Source organism: Aotus nancymaae, unplaced genomic scaffold, assembly GCF_030222135.1.
Source record: "Aotus nancymaae isolate 86718 unplaced genomic scaffold, 86718_ANA_hifiasm-v0.15.2.pri h1tg000003l, whole genome shotgun sequence".
Lineage (NCBI taxonomy): Eukaryota > Metazoa > Chordata > Mammalia > Primates > Aotidae > Aotus > Aotus nancymaae.
The window spans coordinates 21,743,079-21,766,243 of record NW_026988414.1 but is presented as its reverse complement, the minus strand read 5'-3'; the positions used below and the strand labels follow the sequence as shown (position 1 = coordinate 21,766,243).

Here is a 23,165-nt window from a genome sequence, read left to right as displayed (position 1 = left end):
TGTCTGCTGGAGGGAAAATCCCCCCTCAAAATGTCTGAAGATAGGGGACCTCCAACTCTGGTCCACCAGCTCTCCAGTGCCTATCCTCTGTTAACAACCTTGATCCTGCACTATTTCCTAGGAATCTGCCTTGTTCACATGGGCAGTGTATCTGGACGTGTGATTCAATCACTACCAGGATGTATGTAGGGATTCCTGGGCCTTGGCACAGACCATCAGGGTCACACATCTGAGAGGATCCTGGATGCTGTCCTTGAAACCTGCTCTTCTGTTGATGCCAAACAAAGCTTAGAACTTATTGCCTTAGGGCACAAGCCTGTAGTGGATAGTGAGTAATTCCTCACCAGCCCACACGAGCAGTCCTATCTCTTAACTTACAACAGAAGGAAATGTGCCCTGGACCAGATCGCCAGCGAAATTCTGTGGTCAGCTGATAAATCCTGACTTGCCTGCCTTAGGTCTTGAGTGATTTCACCACTAGGACTCAGGGGCAATCCTGGAGCTGCTTCAAAAGGTCTGTGGATTCTTCTTGAGCTTTATGCCGTCTGGAGCCCCTGAACGCCTTACCTGCTTCATGGGATTGGTGAGAAATTGACTTCATGTATAAAGAGAGATAAATGCAGGTCCAGAAACATGAACCTCTCTTGGAACTATATAAAGATGCATTTTATTGCTTTGCATGTGCTGTAGCAAATGTCTTAGTCCATTTGGACTGCAATAGCAGAATAGACTGGGTGGCTTATAAAGAGCAGAAATTTATGTCTCACAGTTCTGAAGTCTGGGAAGTCCAAGATCAAGTCCAAGTTCCCTGGTAGATTTGGAGGCAGTCTGGTGAGGGCTGCTTTCTGGTTCATAGATGGTACCTTCTCACTGTGTCTTCACATGGTGAAAAAAAGGGGCCTCTTTTTTTTTTTTTTTTTTTTGAGACGGCATCTTGCTCTGTTGCCCAGGCTGGAGTGCTGTGGTGTGATCTTGGCTCATTGCAATCTCTGCCTCCCAGGTTTAAGCACTTCTCCTGCCTCAGCCTCCTAAGTAGCTGGGATTACAGGTGTGCACCACAGTGTGTGGAAAATTTTTGTATTTTTAGTAGAGATGGAGTTTCACCATGTTGGCCAGGTTGGTCACAAATTCTTGACCTCAGGTGATCCACCCACCTCGGCCTCCCAAAGTGCTGGGATTACAGGTGTGAGCCACAGCGCCTGGCTCAAGTTTTTTGATACTTCCTACAAATGGAGAAATTGTTTAGCCATTTTTATTTAGGTGGGTTGGGGAATGACTTTCCCAAAGGAATAAATTTTAGTTAATATTCCAGAAAATTCAAGTACTTCTCAACCCTAATTGAAAAGCACCGTCTCTGTGTCAATTAAAATCCAGATAGAGTCTATGTGGCATGTGCTATGTGATTCCAAAGCCGTATTTTAGCTTGACAAATTAATATTTTGCATCAGAACATTTTATACTTGCAAAGAATAGGAAGAATTTTCCTCAGACACAATTACAGATGAGCAGAATTTATTCATTTTTTGGGAAAAAAATGAATAGATTGTATTTGGAAACAGATCATACCCAAAGCACTTGATGATTCCTGTTTGGGATTATTTTTCCTTTAGAGAATAGTTCAGTGTTAAATGCAGGGCAGAGATGGGCTCAAGAGTGGGAGGCATTGCTTTTGAATGGAATCACAATGTGTATATCATTTTAAATATTCTTTTTATGGTATGATTCATTCTCAAAACAATCCACAGCCTCCCAAGGATGACAGATATTATAGTGTGAGTGGCATAAAGGGTGTTGAGATAGAGGAATGAAAAGAGAAGAAGTCTTTCCCTCCCCACTTGACCATTCATAGTGGAACTAAGTTTTATCTTCTAGGGAATTCCCTGTAATCCCCAGGGATGCCTTGATCTTAAGTTTCCCAGGCAGATGGTGGGAGGAGCTAAAGGGGAGGGAATTAATATTTCTTAAGTGTCAGATGCTAAGTTGGTTGCTTTACCTCCACTTTTTTAGAGACAGGGTCTCACTGTGTCACCCAGGCTGGTGTGCAGTGGGGTGATCATAGCTCATTGCAACCTTGAACTCCTGCCTCCATTATTTTACTTAATCTTTGTAGTCACCATCATTTTTCAAATGGAGATACTGAGACATTTGGAAGGCATATAACCAGTCAGGGGTACCACAGCTACATAATGTCAGGTCAGTTTTCCTACCCAGCTCCTTCTCTTACTAAACCAGTGCTGTAGGGCCTTGCTACTCTATGTGTGGTCTGGGGACCTGCAGCAGTCCTATCACCCAGGAGCATGTTACACCTACAGCATCCTGAGCCCCATCCCAGACCTACTTAATGAGAATCTGCATTTTAAATCCCTAATGATTCCTGAGCATGTTACTGTGTGAGGGAGCTCTGCTGAGAAGAGGAAGGTCTGGCAGTTAGCACTGTGCATCCTGGCCAAGACTCAAGACTTGAATGTGTAGACTGGACCTGAAAGATTGGTCTATCTTAGTGAGGGAGGAAGGGTGCTATTAGAATCTGGTGGATAGAGACCAGGGCTGCAGCTACACACTCTACAACACACAGGACACCCCTTCCACCAACAAAGAACTATCCTGCACAAAGTATCAATGGTGCTGATGTTGAAAAACCCCGGTCTAGTTGTCCAGATCTAGAATTCACATCCTGTAGATATGTTTCTAGCCTCAGATGTATGCAAATTTCTAGGAAGTAGATCTTAAATGAGTTGATTCAAATTGCAGTGTGCTATGCAAATGGGAATCTTTTTATTGGGACTTGAAAAGAGAAAAAGAGCTTAAATTGAAGCATGAAAGATTTCCATTAGAGTTTTGACAGTGTCAGACTCTCAAACGAGAATATCAAGGATGCAGTGGAAGTTTCTGAGCATGTACTGAGTACCCACCCCTGAGGGTGCTACAAGGCAACTTTCCCTCCCATTGTTAATCCTGCCTGGCAACAGTCACTTCTGTTTCTTTGTTTTATTCCTAAGACTTGCCCTGGCCTCTGTCCTACCTTTCAGTTCTCAAGCAAGATACACTGGGTCAGTTGTGCCACCTGGAGGCTGGGGGAAGAACGCAAATAAACGAATAATTGCTAAATGGAGCCAAAGCCCTGTTCCTACCATCTTTTCCTCCCTGCCTGCGTGGATCTACACCTCGCTGCTTCTTACTCAACTCCTTCAGTTCCACCACACTGTAGCCACTCCAACTGGTGGACACCTATCCTTTCTCCCACCTTCCTTCCCTTTCTCTTTAGATCCTGGCCCAGAACATCTGGAAAAATCTGTCCTCCGTCCCCCATCTCTCTCCCTTTTTTTCTCCTCTTTCTTCCTTTTCTGAGCTGAAAAGCAACCTGTATCAATACTGGGAAGTAAAATCAGCATGCTTATTGTATATTGATCGAAAATTTATTTTATATTTTATTTATTTTTTGAGATGGAATTTTGCTCTGTTGCCCAGGCTGGAGTACAGTGGTGCGATCTCGGCTCACTGCAACATCCACTCCCTGGGTTCAAGTGATTCTCCTGCCTCAGCCTCCCTAGTAGCTGGGATTACAGGCATGCACCACCACACCCGGCTAATTTTTGTATTTTTGGTAGTGACAGGGTTTCACTATGTGGGCCAGGCTGGTCTGGGACTCCTGACCTCAAGTGATCCTCCTGCCTCGGCCTCCCAAAGTGCTGGGATTACAGGTGTAAGCCACTGCACCCAGCCATTGAAAAATGTTTTGAAGTGGAATTATATTCAATAAAGATCTGTTCTCCATCCTCTGTCTCTCTCCAGTTGTGAGAATCCCCTTGGGAGTTGCCAAAAATGTCTTCTGTCTTGTTTTTGCTCTTAAATTAACTTGCTTTTTCTTGAAGTACAGCATTCTGAAACAGTTGGTGTTTTTATTGTTGTTCTTTTATGTCCCCCTGCTTTCTTTAATTGTTGGTACTAGAACAATCATTTTCTACTACTTTTTAGTGGACATTATACTTGAAATAGATTATGCTAGACAAGTTTCGGAACCCAAACTGGATTTAAGACCAAGGCATTCCAAGAAAAATACAATGTTTTTGCAATTCCTGTGCATCGTCTTTTCATAACTTTTATTCTCCTTTGCAAAGGAAATGTGGGGCCATCGATGTGAAAGGAGGTGTGGGCAGGGACTTGCCAGCTGCAGGACATTCAAGCCTGGCCTTTGGTCTCAGAAGCTAGGGCAGAAGAAGCCAGAGTGCTAGGTTTCTGGCCAGAGTGGAATGTGTCTTCCCGGGACTGGGAAGCCTGTGTTTTTCCACCTCACCATCTGATCTGCTCCAGAGGGCTCTGCGTTAGACAAATAGGGAGATATGGGGAACGACTGGCGGGTGGGGAACACGAGAGCAGTGTCTATGGAGGATTATCAGTTATGCCCAGAAAGGGAAGATTTGGCACCTGGTCATTGATTTTTAGTGTAGTAATTGTCTTGAGAAAAGTATTTGAAAATCAACATCAGAAACAATTTTTAAAATATAGCAGTCTTAAAGGTATATAAATGAGAGAAAGAAAACCAGAGATCAGGATGTCTGCAAGATGGCCTACTAGGCTTTTTATTATTGTCGTCTGTGATTCAATGCCCTCTGTGGGCCAGGTAATTTTTTTTTTTTTTTTAATTGAGCCAAGTCGTACTCTGTATCCAGGCTAGAGGGCAGTGGTGCGATTTTGGCTCACGGCAGCCTCCACCTCCTGGGTTCAAGCGATTCTTCTGGCTTGGCTTCCCAAGTAGCTGGGACTACAGGTGTGCACCACGACATCTGGCAAATTTTTGTATTTTTAATATTCACCATGTTGGCCAGGCTGGTCTCGCACTCCTGACCTCAAGTGATCTGCCCACCTCGGCCTCCCAAAGTGCTGGGATGGGCCAGGTAATTTTATTTTACCTTCACAACTACTCTTTGGAGTCCTTGGGTAGTTTTAATTCCATTTGGAAGATGGAAAGGTGAGATAAATTGGTCAAGGTCAGGCCCACAGGCCCTACTTTTTCCCCGTTGCATAGTTTCTGTGCTGGGTGAGAACTGGTGCTGAGACAGCTGCTGTCTCCATCACCTCTCATGAGGAAAGAGAGTCGATGTGTCCAGGAGTTTTTACTCTAGCTATGTTTAAGTTACCTGTAACCTGTCTGAAGGTCTGTTTCCTCTAGTGTGTAGTTCTTTAATTTTAAAGGCAATGTCTGCTTGTATGTCTTTTTCCTTAGAGACTTTTGTCCCGTTAGTGAGGTAACCTCCTCTCCCAGCCCACACCCTCTAAAGTATCTTGTCACATCTCATGAACTCTACAAGGGTCCTCTTGGGTATGATCCTCTTGTGAGATCCACTAAACCTTCTTTGCTACAAATTATCCTTTTCAAAGTCTGCCTGGAAATATGCTAACAAGGATCATTGTGGCCAGGAGCGGTGTCTCGTGCCTGTAATCCCAGCACTTTGGGAGGCCGAGGCTGGCAGATCATGAGGTCAGGAGTTTGAGACCAGCCTGGCCAACACAGAGAAACCCCATCTTTACTAAAAATACAAAAATTAGCTGGGCATGGTGGCACATGCCTATAGTCCCAGCTACTCGGGAGGCTGAGGCAGGAGAATCGCTTGAACCCGGGAGTCGGAGGTTGCAGTGAGCTGAGAGTGCACCATTGCACTCCAGCCTGGGTGACAGAGTGAGACTCTGTCTCAAAAAAAAAAATAATTGTACAACTCACTTGCAAATACTTGAACAAAGACAAATTAACAATTACTGCAGCTTTATGAAGAATGAATCCAAACTAAGAACAGAGTTTGTATGAATGGAGGAAGATATAACACAATGTATGGGTACAATTTAATAAAACCTTGAACCTTAAACATGGGCCCGTTTTCATCCACACATTGTGATCAAGCTTTGTTCAGAAGGGTGTAACTTAACTTTGAAAAAACTGCACACTTTTTTGTGTTTTCAGTGAGTTCAATCTTGCATAAGTGCAGATACTCTGTTATAAAAGTGAGTTTAAACTGCCCCCGATAATGAATGTTGATTGAAAAGTCAGGCCCTATTTCCAGTGCCATATGTGGATTGTCATATTTAACCCCCAAAACAACCTTTGAGGGAGATACACACACATATATACACATACGTGTGTGTGTGTATATACATATGTCTATATATGTATGTATATATTGAGATGGAATCTCACTGCCCAGGGTGGAGTGCACTGGTTGATCTCGGCTCACTGCAACCTCTTGAACCCTCCTGGGTTCAAGAGATTCTTCTGCTTCAGCCTCCTGAGTATCTGGTACAACAGCTGCGCATCACCACGCCTGGCTAATTTTTGGATTTTTAGTAGAGACAGGGTTTCACCATGTTGTGCAGGCTGGTCTCGAACTCCTGACCTCAGGTGATCCGCCTGCCTCAGCCTCCCAAAGTGCTGGGATTACAGGTGTGAGCCACCGTGCCCAGCCAACATTATTATAATTTTTTGTTGCAGATGAAGAAACAGACACAAGGGTTTAAGGCAAGGGTACACAGTTAGTGGCAAAGCTAGGGTTTGAATCCCTATAGGTTAGTGGTTAGAGACAGTCTCTTAATCATTCCTGTCTTTATTATGCTGCCTTCTTGGTGCTTAATACAAACTAAGCTTGCTCTCTCTTTTTACCATGTTTAGGGGTATAAATCTCAGTCCATAAACAAAGGCTTACAAGAAAATAGCATTAACAACAAACAAATTTTTTTTCAAGTTCCAGGATACATGTGCAGGACGTGCAGGTTGGTTACATAGGTAAACATGTGCCATGGTGGTTTGCTGCACCTATCAACCCATCACCTAGGTATTAAGCCCCACATGCATTAGCTATTTATCCTGATGCTCTCCCTCCCCACCCCCACCAAGAGGCCCCGGTGTGTGATGTTCCCCTCTTTGTGTCCATGTGTTCTCACTGTTCGGCTCCCACTTATCAGTGAGAACATGCAGTGTTTGGTTTTCTGTTCCTGCATTAGTTTGCTGGGAATAATGGCTTTGAGCTCTATTCATGTCTCTGCAAAGGACATGAGTTTGTTCCTTTTTATGGCTGCATAGTATTCCATGGTGTATATGTGTGTACCACATAAAAAATGGCGTTTTAAAACTTAAATAAACTAATTTTATCTCCAAGCCTTCAATCTGTCCAAGTATAAGAAAATGTAACCTATTATTTTTAGACACACCCACCCTAGGATTACATGCAGGGCCTAAGGTTTTAGAATATGTTAGGTTGGGGCTGGGCGCCGTGGCTCAAGCCTGTAATCCCAGCACTTTGGGGGGCTGAGGCGGGTGGATCACGAGGTCAAGAGATCAAGACCATCCAGGTCAACATGGTGAAACCCTGTCTCTACTAAAAATACAAAAAATTAGCTGGGCATGGTGGCGCGTGCCTGTAATCCCAGCTACTCAGGAGGCTGAGGCAGGAGAATTGCCTGAACCCAGGAGGCGGAGGTTGCGGTGAGCCGAGATCGCACCATTGCACTCCAGACTGGGTAACAAGAGCGAAACTCCGTCTCAAAAAAAAAAAAAAAAAAAAAAACAGAATATGTTAGGTTGTGGGAAGAGGTCCATCCGATACGTATGAACAGTGGTTTCCAGCACATGTGTTGTATTAGTTTGCTAGGGCTGCCATAGCAAAGTACCACAGCCTGGGTAGTTTAAACAACAGAAATCTATTTTCTCAGACAGGTGTGAAAGGAAATTAAATGTTGGGACCCCAAACTCATTTAGCCAAAGAGAAAAGTCAGGCTGGGAACTGAGTCATGCAAACCTCCCTCCCCGCTTTGGCTTTGGTTTCTAAATAAGATGACTTCAAGATGAAAAGATACCAGCCTTACCCATATTTTGCTCACAGGGAAATTCCTGGTGAGCTGTTAAAACTTCAACGTGGCAATGCAAATTGATAGCTTCTCTTTACAGGTGCAGCCACCCAGGCCCTGCCAGACACAAATGCATATCTGATTGTTCCCCTACCCCATTTTGTCTGCGGCTATCTGCTATCTTATGTAAAATGTAGATTCTCTACATTTTTTCCTCTGCCCCTTTTGTTTATGTGAAAACTGTGCTTCTCAATATCCCGCCTTTTCTCCTTTAAAGTTGGAGTCCTCAAAATCATCTTTGGAGAAAGGCACAGATCTGTCTCCCAGGCATGTTCTTAACTTTGGCAAATAAATCTCCTAAAATGATTGAGACTTGCCTCGTCACTTTCTTCCATTGACAGAGGCTAGAAGACCGAGATCAAGGTGTTCGCAGGGTTGGTTGCTTCTGAGGGCTGAGGACAGGTTCTGTTCTAGGTCTTGGCTTGTAGATGGCCGTCTTTTCCCTGTGTCTTCACATGGTCTCTCCTCCGTGTGTGTCTGTGTCCAAATTTCCTCTTATAAGAACACCAGTCATATCAGAGTCATCCATTCTAAAGACTTCATTTTAATTTAATGACCTCTTTACAGATCCTGTCTCCAAATACCATCACATTTAGAAGTATTGGAGCTTAGGACTTCAACATAGGAATTGGAGTGGTGGGTGGGGCAGGAGTACACACAATTCATTCCATAACACCTGTCTCCACTGCTTTTGAAAGTTTCTGTCCACATGGTCAAGTTTGAGGCCTCTACCAGTCCATGCAGGCATGGGACAGGTCGGGAAATCCTTGGTAAGTCTGGGAACCTAGAGCCCGGAGCTCCTCTTTTCCGTAGTCTTGCCAGTTCCCTTAGGAGCTTCCAGGGACCAGAGTGAAACACCCAGGGGTGTAGGGGGAAAGGAGCCTTTCTAGAATACCTTGCAAATCTTGTTGATGGCTTAGATATTTACAGAACCCTAGAAGAATCTTTCCTCCTTAATAGGAGATCCCAGAAGCAAGGAGTTAAAAGCCTGGCTACATACCTAAGGAGCCGGAGGAAGGAGAGGAAGTAAAAGAAGACATTGATTATGATAGAAAAAATGTTCATAGAAGATAATTTTTGGAAGCCAAAGAGAAAATTCAGCTTGAATCCCCTAGTGGTGTGTGCACTCATCTTCCCAAGAAGGAAGCACCTCTCCTGTCTGACCTCCTAGCCCAGCCTCTGTCTTGAACACATTAAGTCCTAGACACCCAGTAGTAAATTGGCTCAGAAAGTGTTTGAGGGTTCAAGTGAGTCCAGGAACGGTGGCTCACAGTAATTCCAGAACGTTGGAAGGCTGAGATACGAGGGTTGCTTGAAGTCAGGAGTTCAAGCCTGCATAGTTAGTGGTATGTCCTCAGCAGAGGCCACAGGACTGTGAATGATTGATTGATGTTTTGAGACAGAGTTCTGCTCTTGTTGCCCCAGCTGTAGTGCAGTGGTGAGATCTTGGCTCCTCACAACCTCCGCCTTCAGGGTTCAAGCGATTCTCCTGCCTCAGCCTCCTGAATAGCTGGGATTACAGGCATGTGCCACCACACCCAGCTAATTTTGTATATTTTTTAGTAGAGACAGGATTTCTCCATGTTGGTCAGGCTGATCTCGTCTCAAATTCCCAACCTCAGGCTATCCGCCCGCCTCAGCCTCCCAAAGTGCTGGGATTACAGGCGTGAGCCACCGCGCCCAGCCAGGACTGTGATTTAAAGAGAAGGATATGGGTTGAACTGCTTCCTACTGCCACAGCAGCTCTCTGGCCCTGGGACTGGGGCAGTTCCTTTATCACCCTACTTCTGTCATCGAAGGAATCACAAGCTGTCACACTTCTCAGTATTGTTTCCTTTGCAATTTGCTGTTGGCTTGGCACATTTCCAAGGTGGAAACGACCCCTCATTTGTTAGTTTTGGGGCCTCGGTGGCCCCATGATTAGGGAAATGATTGATGCCTGGACTTGTCTTCTGACACTGAGCTCCAGATATCGGGGCCCTACACAGGACCAGCCTATGAGACAGGAAAAGGTTGAGGTCTTAAAGGCATACTTTCTCAGAGTTTGATGTTTCCTCTTGCTTCCACAGCTATCAGAAAGGGCTTGTTCTGAGGGTGACCTGCAGGTTGCAAGACTGCAGAAACACAGCGGTGACAGTGTTGAATGGCTTGTTCCCATCAGTGGGCTTTGGTGTCCCACAAGTTGGGTGACTTTCTGGTGGAGGGCCAGCTTCCTGCACTTACGTAATGGCAGCCTGACAACCCCACAAAGGCGTGGCTGTAAACATGACATTTCTGTAGATATTTGTTCTAGTTGTTGTCCTTTTTTGTCTGCCATTTATTTATTTATCATTATTTACTTAGAGAAAAGGTCTCACTGTCACCAGGCTAGAGTGCAGTGGTGTGACTGGGGCTTATTACAACCTTGATCTCCCTGGGCCCAAGCGATCCTCCCACCTCCGCCTCCTGAGAGGCTGGGACCACAGGTGTGCACCACAACGCCTGGCTAATTTTTAAATTTTCTGTAGACAGGGTCTCACTATGTTGCCCAGGCTGGTTTCAAATTCCTGAGCTTAAGCGATCCTCCTGCCTGGGTGTCCCAGAATACGCAGTCATAGGTGTAAGCCATCATGCCTGGCCTGTTTTTTATTTTAACTGTGGTAAAATACATACGATGTGAAATATACCATCTAAACCACTTTTTAGCGTCCAGTTTTGTGGTATTAAGTACATTCACATCGTTGGGCAGCTATCACCACCATCCATTCACAGAACTCTTTCAACTTGCAAAACTGAAATTGTATGCATTAAACAATGCCTGCCCCTTCCTTCTGCCTCCTTCCCCAGCTCTTGGCACCCACCGTCCTACTTTCTGTCTCTATGAAGTTGTCTACTCTCGTAACCTCATGTAAGTGAAATCACATAGTATTTGTCTTTCTGTGACTGGCTTATTTCACTCAGCATAATGTCCTCAATGTTTACCCATGCTATAGCATGTGTCAGAATTTCCTTCCTGTAAAAAAATCAAATAACGCCCCATTGTGTTTATATGCCACATTTTGTTTCTCCGTTCATTCGACACTTGGGTTGCTTCCACCTTTTGTCTTGCCTTTGTTTTTGAGAGGGGCAGTCCATCTATGAGGTCCTCCAGGCATCAGAAGGGTTCCCCAGTTCCCTCCTTTCAAGAAGTTCACTATCCCTAGCAAAGATGCAAAGAACAGATATGTGAAAAAGTAAATCATGGTGCAAAAGTTGTAGGAGACACCAGTTCAAGATGTATCCTGTGAGCCTAGGTGTAGATTTGCAAAATGGCTGGCGTGGAGTTTTTGAACAAGGATGCCTTAGAGAGACTATGGACTTAAAGCATGGATTCCAGAGTTAGGAAGCCCGAGCTCAAATCCTGGCTTTGTGACTTACCATCCTTGTTGCTTTGGGTGAATTACTAAACCTTTGTAAGCTTTAGTTTCCTCATCTGTAAAATGCAGATAATAGTACTTACCTCATAGAGTTGTTGAGAGGATTAAGTGAGTAAATGTAGGTAAAAGATGGGCATGGTGGCTCATGCCTGTAATCCCAGCGCTTTGGGAGGCTAATTGAACCCAGTAGTTCTAGATCAGCCTGGGCAGCATAGCGAGACCTTGTGTCTAAAAACAATTGAAAAACTTAGCTGGTCATGATGGTGCACACCTGTAGTCCTAGCTGCTTGGGAGGCTGCGTTGGGAAGATCGCTTGAGCCCAGGAGTTCCTCATAAGGCGGCAGTGAGCTGTGATCACACCACTGCACTCTAGCCTGGGCAGCAAAGTGAGACACTGTCTCTTAAAAAAAAAAAAAGTAGGTAAAGATTGAAACAACTTGGCACACGGTTAGCACTCAGTACTAAAATATAAAGGAGGTAACATACTGCCCACTAACATTTTGACTATTTTTAATATATTGTTCTTGTCTTTTTAATATAACCACAGATACTTTTTAGTATCTATGTTTGCTTAGTTTTTTTGCAGGTATTCATGGTCCCTATTCTGCCTTTCCTATTTTACCTTCTTTTCAGATTATGATAGTTTTAGCAAGGACAGTATTCAGTTCTAGAGACTCATCATCAAGGAAAGAGAGAGCTCTTCCTTTGGTTTTATCAGATGATAGATAATAATAAATATGGCCTGGCTTTCTTTGCCCTGGGAAGATAGAGAATGGGGAAGGAGAATGACCGTTAGTCATTCTAACGTTAGTCTGTTTTATCAAACTGACAAGGGAGTTAGCTTTCTGCAACTCTGGGCAGATTACCGAGTGGGATGCCAGGTTTCAGTCTCTTGGGAGAACAGTGCTATTGTGGCTGATCTCTCAATTAAGGACTTCATATATTTAGATTATTTAAATCTCAATATTGAAAACTCTAATTTTTCTAGTAATGATAATGAAGAAAACCTTGTAAAGTTACAGATAAAGTGACATTGAAAACGTTTGCTGAATGAAGTGTTTTACTATTGAAAGGTATTCTAGAATGTGGGTTTGAAACACGTCGCCTGGCTGGTGCGTTACTCTATTCTTGTTTGGCGTCTTGGTATTTCCCACCCAGGAGTTCATTGACTTCAAGGCAATTGAATCCATTATTGACCAGGAGAAAAAAAAAAAAAAAACATCTGAGTCTCCTTCACCCAACAATAGATTTTTTAAAATGCATTGTGCACAGTCCTCTTAAAAAAGGCATCAATGTGGGGTGGGTGCGAACAAAGGAATTTCCTTCTCCACCCTGGCTGTTACTAAGCTGTAAGCTAATATTGTGAGAGACAAAACGTATCAAAGTCTCAGCTTTCTTTCGGATATTGCTTTGTATTCTGTTTACTAGTATTAATGAAGTTTTCCCAGCAAACGCTGCTTAATACGGAATGGTTTGTACTTCAATTTGCAGACTTCTGAGCTTTGCTTAGATTAATGCAAGATACCTCGGCTTCCTAGACATCTCCTAGAGGTTCTTTTTATTTATTTTATTTTATTTTTATTTTTATTTTTGTTATTTGTTGAGGTTCTTTTTATTTTGGTGTTGTCTTTCTAATGGAATTTCTGATCAACAATTTCCTTTATGTTGACAATTGCTTAATCTGCTGAAGGAGGTAAGGTAGTTGGGCTCCCTTAAAATTTATTTTTGTATTTGTCATTAAAAGCAAACATGAAACTTGGAGGTTAATTTTGTCTGTTTAAATGTTGACGCTTTCATTTTGCCAAAATCTCTTAAGAATAATAATGATGAGGAAGCACTGATTGAAATGCCATTTCTGTGGCTTTTAGGCAAGTGATCATTTAGCAAGTAAGAATTTCCCAGATTGGGTTTAGAGTTGTATTTGTTTATGTTCCAAACTCTTTTTTTTTGGTAAGATGATAATTTTGAGTATCAGTAGAACTTGGGGCAGATAGAATTACAGAACATGGAATGTATAATCCTTTTGGGATTTATATCTTAGTTAAGTAAACTTTCATGAAGGATTGGTAAGGAGGACAAAGCCTCCAGCAGATTTCACTTGGTGGATTTTGTTTTTCTGTTCTTTTTCTGTTTTCCCGATGAGGCTTCTGTACCTCTCCCTTAAAGGAGGCAGCTGAATAGCATGAAAATAAGGGGTGTGGGTGGTGGTAGTTGCTGAGGGGAATGACAGTGGGTTTGGTAACACAGCATGCTAATGTCATGCAAGTAATGAGATGATACAGGAATCTCTGCTCTAGTGGTGGGTCTGAGGTTTTCTCTAGTGAGGGCAAGATTGGAGCTTGCTTTCTTTTTTTTTTTCTGAATTATATATTAATTTTTTTGAGACAGGGTCTCCCTCTGTTGCCCAGGCTTGAGTGCAGTGGCACCATCACAGCTCACTGCAGCCTCGACCTCCAGGCTCAAGTGATCCTTCCACCTCAGCCTCTTGAGTAACTGGGACCACAGGCGTGTACCACCATGGCTGTCTAATTTAAATTTTTTTTTTTTTGAGCAAGAGAGTGTCTTGCCATGTTGCCCAGACTGGTCTCGAACTCCTGGCCTCAAGTGATCCTCCTGCCTCGGCCTCCCAAAGTGTTGGGATTATAGGCATGAGCTGCCACACCTGGCCTGGAGCTTTCTTAAAAGAGAACGTCTTTCTTGGTTTGCCACACCTCTGGGTTAACAAGGTGCCAGAGATAATTAGCCCTTGGTTGGCAGAGTGTGGGACTGTTCACCATGGAAGGATCTTATAGTATGGAAACGAGACCCTAGTGTAGGAAGGGAGCTGACGTTTTCCAATGTCACCTTGACTTAATTTGCAAAATGTTTTATTTTCTGAAGCCATAGTGTAATCCACAGATACACCAAGATCAAAGGTCTCTAAGAAGAAGGGGTTGTAGGAGGGAAAGAGCCCAGCAGAGGTGGGGAGGCCAGAATGACCCCATTGAGTTATTCCACTTGTCAGAGCCTTGGTTTTGTAAACCACAAAATAGGGCCAGTGATGCCTGTGATTAGCTGCTGCTGTTAAGAATTAAGTGCGGTAGCAAGTCTGACGTGGCTGGTGCATACTAAATTTTCAATAAATATAAAGTCTGCCCCCATATTAAGCATCAAATGAGTTGACCTGCAGAAAGCATTTTGAAAACTACAGATATGAATTATCATGTGTGTATGCCTGTTAGTTGACTTCAAAACATTTGTTGGTCCCAGAAACAGAAGAGAAATATCCTTTGATCACAAGACAGGTTCATTTTTAGTATGTAAAGGCCACTTCATATCATTCTTGTGGCTTGTTAATGTGGTTAATTTAAACCCTTCCATGATCTTGATGGGGCAGAACCTTCAGCTGTTTCCATCAGCCATGTTCTGGGGTGTAAATTTCTAGATGATCTTGTGGGCTTCTATCAGCTCTGAGGTTAAATGACATGTGCATTTGCTTATTGGCTTCTTAATTGTAAAACCCTGGTGTGAGAACTAGGAAGGAGAACCAGGACGCCCTGAGGAAACTTAGCAGCTTCCATATGGCCCATCTGCTTCGCAGAACCTGCATCTCTGGGGGACAAGTGAGCTGGAGGTGGAGCTGTAACAGTGGGAGTCCCCGTGGTCACTCTCACACACCAGCTTCTGCCTGGTCTGATTTATCAGGGATGATGCAAACATGATTCAGAGATAGTTTTATAAGAATTTTTATTTTGGTTAAATCATAATCAGGCAGCTATTTCCGTTTTTCTAATGTCGCTTGATTAGCTCAAGATGCCCAACCCTGATTGTTCTGACTCACGGAGGGAGGCTGCTTGCTAAGTAATCGTGAGACCCGGGAGAGGAAGAGGGTTGGCGGCCATCCTCACCTGAGGGGCATCCTGGAAATTCCAGAGAGGGAAGCCTGTGACCATGACTCCTAGCAGAGCGGTACTGACAACCTAGCACAAAACCCATAGTGGAAACACTTTCACCGACTCTCATACATTCATCTTCCCCTGAGAGGAAGCGGAGCTGACAGTGTCCAGTTCCATTCTGCACTCAGAGAAACCCAGTCTCAGAGAAGCTATGGGAATGGGTCAAAGTCACACACTTGTGTGTGGCAAAATTCCAAATGCAGACAGACCGCTGAAATTAGGGAAGAGGGGAGACCTTCTTTTTCTACTTTAAGCTATTTTATATTGTTTGGGTAGTTTCCAAAGAAGAATGACTATTTTAAAAAGAACTTTAAAAACTAAATTTAAAAACTAAAAAGTTTTAGAAACTAAATTTTAAAGTCTCTGTTTGTGATTATTCAAATTTTAGGAAATGAAAAAAGAACCTCATCAATTCTTCGGTCTAATCGTCTCATTTTTGCAGACCAGAAGACTGAGAAAAATATAAGTTGGTCAATTGTGATAAGCTGGGTAGTGGCAGAAAATCTGTTTTAAAGCTGAGTAGGCTCACTGGGATGATTGAAGCTCTGTGTTCTTCTTAATACATGTTTAACTGCCTGTACTAACTCAGATGACTCCATGCTCTACCATAGAGAGAGGCGCCTGACCTTTGGCTTTGGGGTCTACGAGACCCCAGGTCAGAACATGGCACTTTTGATGTCTTCATGACCTTGGGCATGCTACTCTTCCTCGTGGCATTTCTGTTTCCTCATCTGTAACTGGGAATAATAATACCCATCTTGCAACGTTAGAATTAGAAATTAGAAGCCAGGTGCGGTAGCTCACGCCTATAATCCTAGCACTTTGGGAGGCTGAGGTGGGCAGATCACTTGAAGTCAGGAGTTCGAGACCAGCCTGGCCAACGTAATGAGACCCCAACTCTACTAAAAAATATACAAAAATTAGCCAGCTATGGTGGCACATGCCTGTAGTCCCAGCTATGTGGGAAGCTGAGTCAGGAGAATTCGTTGAACCCAGGAGGCGGAGGCTGCAGGGAGCCCAGATCATGCCACTGCACTCCAGCCTGGGTGACAGAGTGAAACTCTGTCTCAAAAAAAGAAAAAAAAGAGGCCGGGCGCAGTAGCTCATGCCTGTAACCCCAGCACTTTGGGAGGCCAAGGTGGGCAGATCACAAGGTCAGGAGTTTGAGACCAGCCTGACAAACATGGTAAAACTCCATCTTTACTAAAAACACAAAAATTAGCCAGATGTGGTGGCACGTGCCTGTAGTCCCAGCTAACTCAGGAGGCTGAGGTAGGGGAGAATTGCTTGAACCCAGGAAGCAGAGGTTGCAGTGAGCCAAGATCGTGCCCCTGTACTTCAGCCAGGGCAACAGAGTTGAGATTCTGTCTCAAAAAATAAAAAAAAAACCATTTGAAATGACCACTTCTATAGGTCATGGTCAAATAAGGAATTTCATATAGTTCAACTCAATATTTAGAGTCTGATAGATACTCAGGAAATAGTTACTGTTAAAGATGTAATGGGGATAAAAATAAAATTCTTATGGCTGTTTTAGCAAGATCCAAATGTTATTCTCTCAAGGAAATGACTAACAGGAATATAGCTTTTCACTTTTTTACATTGGTAAGGACCTTCTCTGACTTTGGAAAGCCTGCCACTTACTGAGGGTCGTGTCTACTCACGGATCCCAGGATGTAGTCTGTCTTACTGATGTCTTTGCCAGTTCATAGCTCAGTTCACTTTCTCCCTCTCGGTGCTTGGTCACTTGGATGAATACTTGTCCTGTGTGACTCCTCCTTCTTTGAATTATCTTTCAATGAAGATCAATTATTTTTTGTTTAAGAATCTTCCTGTGCAATGATTGCTCTATGCCCTGATACATAGAAAAGGGGTATATTTTCTGATTACTTAGCACTGCTATTGTTTCTCGTAGGTAGATTTTGGCTAAAACTGTGTTTATAAAATTTCCTTAGACTTAAGTAGTATTATCGAGTGATAGGAGCCTGGGGGTGATCTGGAAGATACCTGTGCTCTGCCCTTCACTGTGTTATTAACTAACTTAATATAGTCTTGATAGAAGTTATTTACAGATGTACAAGATCACCAAGATCATTCTAAGTCAAACATTTGGTTATCTGTGATTTTTTCACCATTGTATATTTATAGATAGTGCAGATAGTGTTAGGGCAACAGTGAAAGGTGAGTTATGAGTAGTTCATATTATTAACTTATTTTATTGGCTATTCCAAGTTTTTCTTCTCAAAATTTTTCTCTGAACCAATATAACCCTAAACCGAGGAAAATACCTTGCTTAAGCCTGTTGGTAAAATGTAGAATCTTAACTATATTCCAATATAAAGCAAACTGTTGATGTGGGCAAAAATGAGGGGGAGGAGAGGGAGAAAGAAGTGGAAGAGAAAATGAGAAGTTCTGAGTCTTCATCACTTTCCACAGGGCTTGGCCAGGAGGGCAAAAAGAGGCTCTCATAACCCAAAGTCAAGCTGCCCACTGTAGCTTGGGATGGTGGGCTCTCTCTGGACCAGCTCTGTGACTGAGGCTGGCAAGAGGCCCGTCAGAATGGAGCGGTCCCTGATCTATCAGAGGTCTCAAAAAACTGCCTGCTGCTAAGCTCGGATCTTTCCAGAATCATGTGGAGATTTTGCTTATAGTGTCATGCATGGAAAATGAAGAGAAATTTAAGGCAGACTTCAAAGGAATTACTTATCTGTGCCCTCTAGCATCTCTGAGAATTGTGCTAAAGATTTGTTGCAAGGACGGCGGGTAGATGAAGAAGTCATTAGTTTGAGTGAGATTTGGAGTTAGGCTCAGTAATCCTTGGGTGCTGGAGTAGTATCTTGTTTGAGGGAGCAGTGTTCATAGGGTATAAATGCTATAGAGGTGTCTGAACCACCTGGAGCCACAATCTGTCCACATGATCCTGCCCTTCAAATGTAGCCAGCATGCCCAGATAACCCACCTCGGGAGTAACCAATTCTCTGGCTACTCCGTGGGCTGGCATTCTTTGTCTCCTGACTTTGGCCCCAGCTCTACCTTGGTTGATACCCCAAATGCCCCTTTTCCTCTAGCCTGCCTAGCCCGCTTTCTCTTCTTCTTCCTTGGTTAACTTTGCATGTGACCATTTTGATTCGATTAGAAAATGGAAATCTGAGACAATGAGAGAGAAGAGACATGCATCACTATTTATTTTTAGAAACATCACACAGCACCAAGCCCAGACTGTTAAGCATTGCCTTAGGAAAGGTTTCTACCATTGTGCTTGCCAGGTATGAGAAAGGAAAATTACAATTGATTCTGTGATTTCTTTTGTAATAATCATCATAAATTCCAAAACACAGAATGAGTCTTTAGTGCAAAGTCCTGAAGCCTCTACCTGCAAGTCCATCTTAATGACAGTTTTTGTTCTGAGCAAGAATGCGTCATCACTGGTCTTGTGTTTTCAGACAAACACAAAGCTTTTAGGAAATAAGATGCTTAAGTAAAAAGACTACAGGTTGTTCTCTCCTGGGAGTTCCTGGACGCGCTCTCAACTGGGACACCTGAAGTGAGCCTCATGACCTGAGCTGAGAATCGCCATGGCTGATACAGCTTTTATAGGATGTTTTACAAGGACACTTGACACTCTTTGGATCACTTTGTGTGTGATCCAGACTCAAGCCAGGGTTAGCTTCACTTGTTTTATCTCAGTTAAAAGCCTTTTGTTAAGAGAACAAACAAGAAAGTTCAGATAGGTCAAGAATGTCAGCTCCAAGGATGTATCTAGAGGGCAAATCGTATTTACTTTTCGGAGTTTCCCCGGGGATTAAAGGTTGGGTATCTAAATGTCACCACTTCTGTGACTTTTGCAGATAAACGTTAGATTTACCTTTGGGAAACTGCAGTGTCTACATTGTGGGATTTCCCTCCCCAAAGACTTTTTCTCTGGGAAAGTTCTGAAAAATTGTTTCAGGGATACTATAGTTCTTAAATGTAACTAACAAATATATTATGAAATTCAGTTAGTTTTTTTCTGGAGGCTGAATGTTGATTGCGACTTAGTATACCTTTTTTAATGATTATGTTGTCCCATCAGGGTACTTATACAGCTTCGTGTGTCTTCCCATAAAATACATATTAATTGCGAAGGGAATATAGTAACTTGACAGTAAAGAAACTTGACAGATACCATCCTAATCAAATAATCAAAGCTAACACCATCCGTAATTGGACACATTGGCATTATGCATCATTTGATGAGATGCACAGAGAAAAACATAGCATTGCTTCTGTGATATTCCTGCACAAATGCATAAGTTGGATCTAATCATGAGGAAATATCAGATAACCCCAAATTGAGGGGTGTTCAACAAAATAACTTGTCTATAATCTTTAGAAGTCCCAAATTGGCTGGACATGATAGCTTACACCTCTAATCCTAGCTACTTGGGGAGCTGAGGTGGGTGGATCCGTTGAGGCCAGGAATTTGAAGCTAGCCTAGGCGATATGGTGAGACCCCATCTCAAATAAATAAATAAGTAAAAGTCATGAAAGACAAGGAAAGACTAAGAAAATACCCCAAATTGAAGGAGACTAGACACATGAGACATGGGAGCCTGGATTGGATAATTTTATTGGTAAGAATATCACTAGGACAAAGATTGAAATTTACATGAGGTCTGTGGTTTAGACTGTAGAATTCTATCAATGTTAGTTGTAATATTTTGAGGTTGGACTGTGGTTAGGTGGAGAAAGTCTTTGTTTTAAGGAAAGGTATCCTGAAGTATTAGGAATAATGGGGCATTATGTCTGCAACTGACTCCAATAGTTCATAAAAAAATTATAAACACACACATCTACACACACCATATAGTATTCTAATTTTTAGAACCAGAAATGGGTTTTTAAAATGTCATCATAGTCTGGGTGTCATGGTTCATGCATGTAATTCTAGCACATTGGGAGGCTGAGGCAAGTGGATCACCTGAGGTCAGGAGTTCGAGACCAGCCTGGCCAACATGGTGAAACCTTGTCACTACTAAAAATACAAAAATTAGCTGAGTTTGGTGGTGCATGCCTGTAATCCCAGCTACTTGGGAGACTGGGGCAGGAAAATCTCTTGAACCTGGGAAGTGGAGGTTGCAGTGAGCCGAGATCACACCACCACACTGCAGCCTGGGCAACAGTGAGACTCCATCTCAAAAAAAAAGTAACTGTAAGAGATGAATTAGAAAAACATGTTCTTGAATGCGGGCACAATTATTTTTGCTCTCAATTGACAATCTTGGAAAAATTCTGGCTGAATGTTGGTATCCCAGCTGTTTCATGCACCAGACCTATAGTTTACCCTCTGAGACTTGAATGGAAAGTAATTTCTAATGTGTTGTAAAATTTACCAATTTGATTTTGCTGCTGTAAACAGGATTTCATCTAGGTTTTAGATGCCTTATCTTCAAATTCCATTATCAAGCTGGTACATAAAATTGTTTGAAAACTGAATCAGATGTTTATGTAATTCATAAAAATGTATAATTTCCCTCTAATATTTCATTTTTCCTGATTATGAAAATAATGCATGCTTATTATAGAAATGTAGACACAAAAAAGTATAAAAAGAAGAAAAGAAGACTCAATTCAAATCTTACCACTCAGAAATGATGTGCCACTGGTAACATTTAGATTTATTTCTAATATACATATTTTAAGCTGCCCTCATTCTTTTTTTTCTTTATTTTTTTTTAACCTCTATAGTCTATCCTGTAAAAACTGCCCCATTCTTGTGAAACCATTCTACAATGGACTTTTGTATCCTAATGTTTTTACTCACTTTAGCACAGGCATTTTCCCGTGCAGCAAAATTTCAGATATTTTACCTTTTTATTTGAAATAATTTTAAACTTACAAAAGAGTTGCAAGAGTAGTACAAAGAATTTTTGTTTTCTCTTTACCAGTTGCTAACATTTCTCATATTTGCTTGATGTAATATAATTTATATATGTCTATATTTGATAATTTTTAATATATTTTTCCTGAACCTTCTAAAAATAAGTTGCAGATATCATGCCGCTTTATATTACTTCATATAATCTCAAAAGTGTTAAAAAAAATTCAGGAAATTTGACATTGATATGACACTATTACCTAATATAAACTTTATTTTCAAAATTTGCCAGTTTTTGCAAAGTGACCCCTAGCATTTTTTTTTTATCACCAAACCAGGATCCAATCTTGGATCACACTTTGTGTTTAGATATCGTCTCTTTAGCACCCTCTAATCTGGATAAAGCTCATCAGTCCTTTTCCTTTTCTTTCATGACATTGACATTTGTAAAGAGTATTTGTCCTTCCATGTGAATTAGTCTGGTTTCTATACATGGTCTTCAATGGCTATAAAATATCCCACTGAACTTTTCTTAGATAATGGTTTATGTTGGTGATTTGGTGGTTTCCAGGGTTTATCTTTATATACAATGCTGCAGTGAACATCCTTGTATTTATGTTTATAAATATCCCTGGTTATTTTCCCTCTGATACAATCCTGGAAATAAAATACTGGGCAAACTGGTGTAGGTAGATAGGCTCCTGAGACACATCTCCAAAAGGATGCTTTTCAAAAGGATGAAACTGGCAAAAAAATAAAATCTCACTAGTTACCAAATGAAACTCTATTTTTGAAATACAGGAGTATAAAATAAAAACTTGCAGAGTATATTCTATATTGTTATTTTTCAGTTATCCATAATATTTTGGCCAGATGCACTTTATTAAGTAAAAATATAGGGTCCCAAATTATGGGTACGTGACGTTTAGATGCATACAGAAGACAAGCTAGATGAGGCCACCTCTGAGTTTTGTGTGTTGAGCCACTTTTTATGGGTTACTTATTAATTTGAAATTGATCCTGGCACCTGTCAAGGTAACATTATGGTATCATTGCTTGGAGCTCCCTTTCACCTGCTTGTGTGGATAGAGGTTTAATGTTTATTTTATGGGCAATTCATAACCTGTAGCACATGAATGAGGCTGTCACACAGGTTGTCAGGACAGATGTTTGTCTCAAACAATTCCAGTCTTTTGTTCAATGAAGTGGATAAATTTGGCGGATACCACTTAGTGAGTCAGAGTTTTGGAATCAGTGCTCTTCGTAGTTCATAGCATCTCTGGAGTCTGACAATCCTGGGTGTGAGTCCCAACTTAACTACTTGCTGTGTGACAACAAGCAAATCCCTTAACCTCTCTGAGCCTTGGTTCCTTTATCTGTAAAAGGAAGACTGTAGTCATACTCCTTTAATAGGGCGATACCCTATTAGATGTGGATAAAATATAATAACGCATAGGAAGTCCTTAGCATAGAACTTGGCACATTGCAAGTACACATTCAGTGATAGCTTTCATAATTATTATAACAGTACATTCACTTCGAGGTTGTGCATTTACAGTGACCAAAACACTTTAACATCTTGTGAGGTAGGCAAGTTCTTCCATTTGACAGATGAGAAACCCTAGACAGAAAGGGGGTTTTGTGAACTAACAAAGCCATGTGTCAGGTAAACGGTGAGGCTGGGCGTTAATCTCATGTCTCTGACTCATAGTTCGAGGTCAGAGCACTCTTCAGGATATCCACTGACTGTTTCATAACTCGGTACCTTGTCCAGCGTTGTGTGGGCAAATGTTGAATAAACCCAAAGGTTTTCCTACAGATACATCTTGATTTAGAATAGGCATTAGCAAATGTTTTCTGCAAAGGGCCAGACAGAAAACATTGTAGACCTTGCAGGCCATATGGTCTCTGTTTTGTGTGCGTGTGTGTGTGTGTGTGTGTGTGTGTGTGTTGTGTGTGTTGAGACAGAATCTCACTCTATTGCCACACTGGAGTGCAGTGGTGCAATCTCGGTTAATTGCAACCTCCGCCTCTCAGGTTCAAGCGATTCTCCTATCTCAGCCTCCTGAGTAGCTGGGACTACAG

At 42.1% G+C, this 23,165-nt stretch overlaps 1 protein-coding gene across 4 annotated transcripts in view; it reads left to right on the top strand.

Moving 5' to 3' along the window:
- PALM2AKAP2 (PALM2 and AKAP2 fusion) overlaps positions 1-23,165 on the top strand; it is a 658,794-nt gene that overhangs the window by 541,904 nt on the left and 93,725 nt on the right. The gene's annotated exons all lie outside the window — the stretch shown is intronic.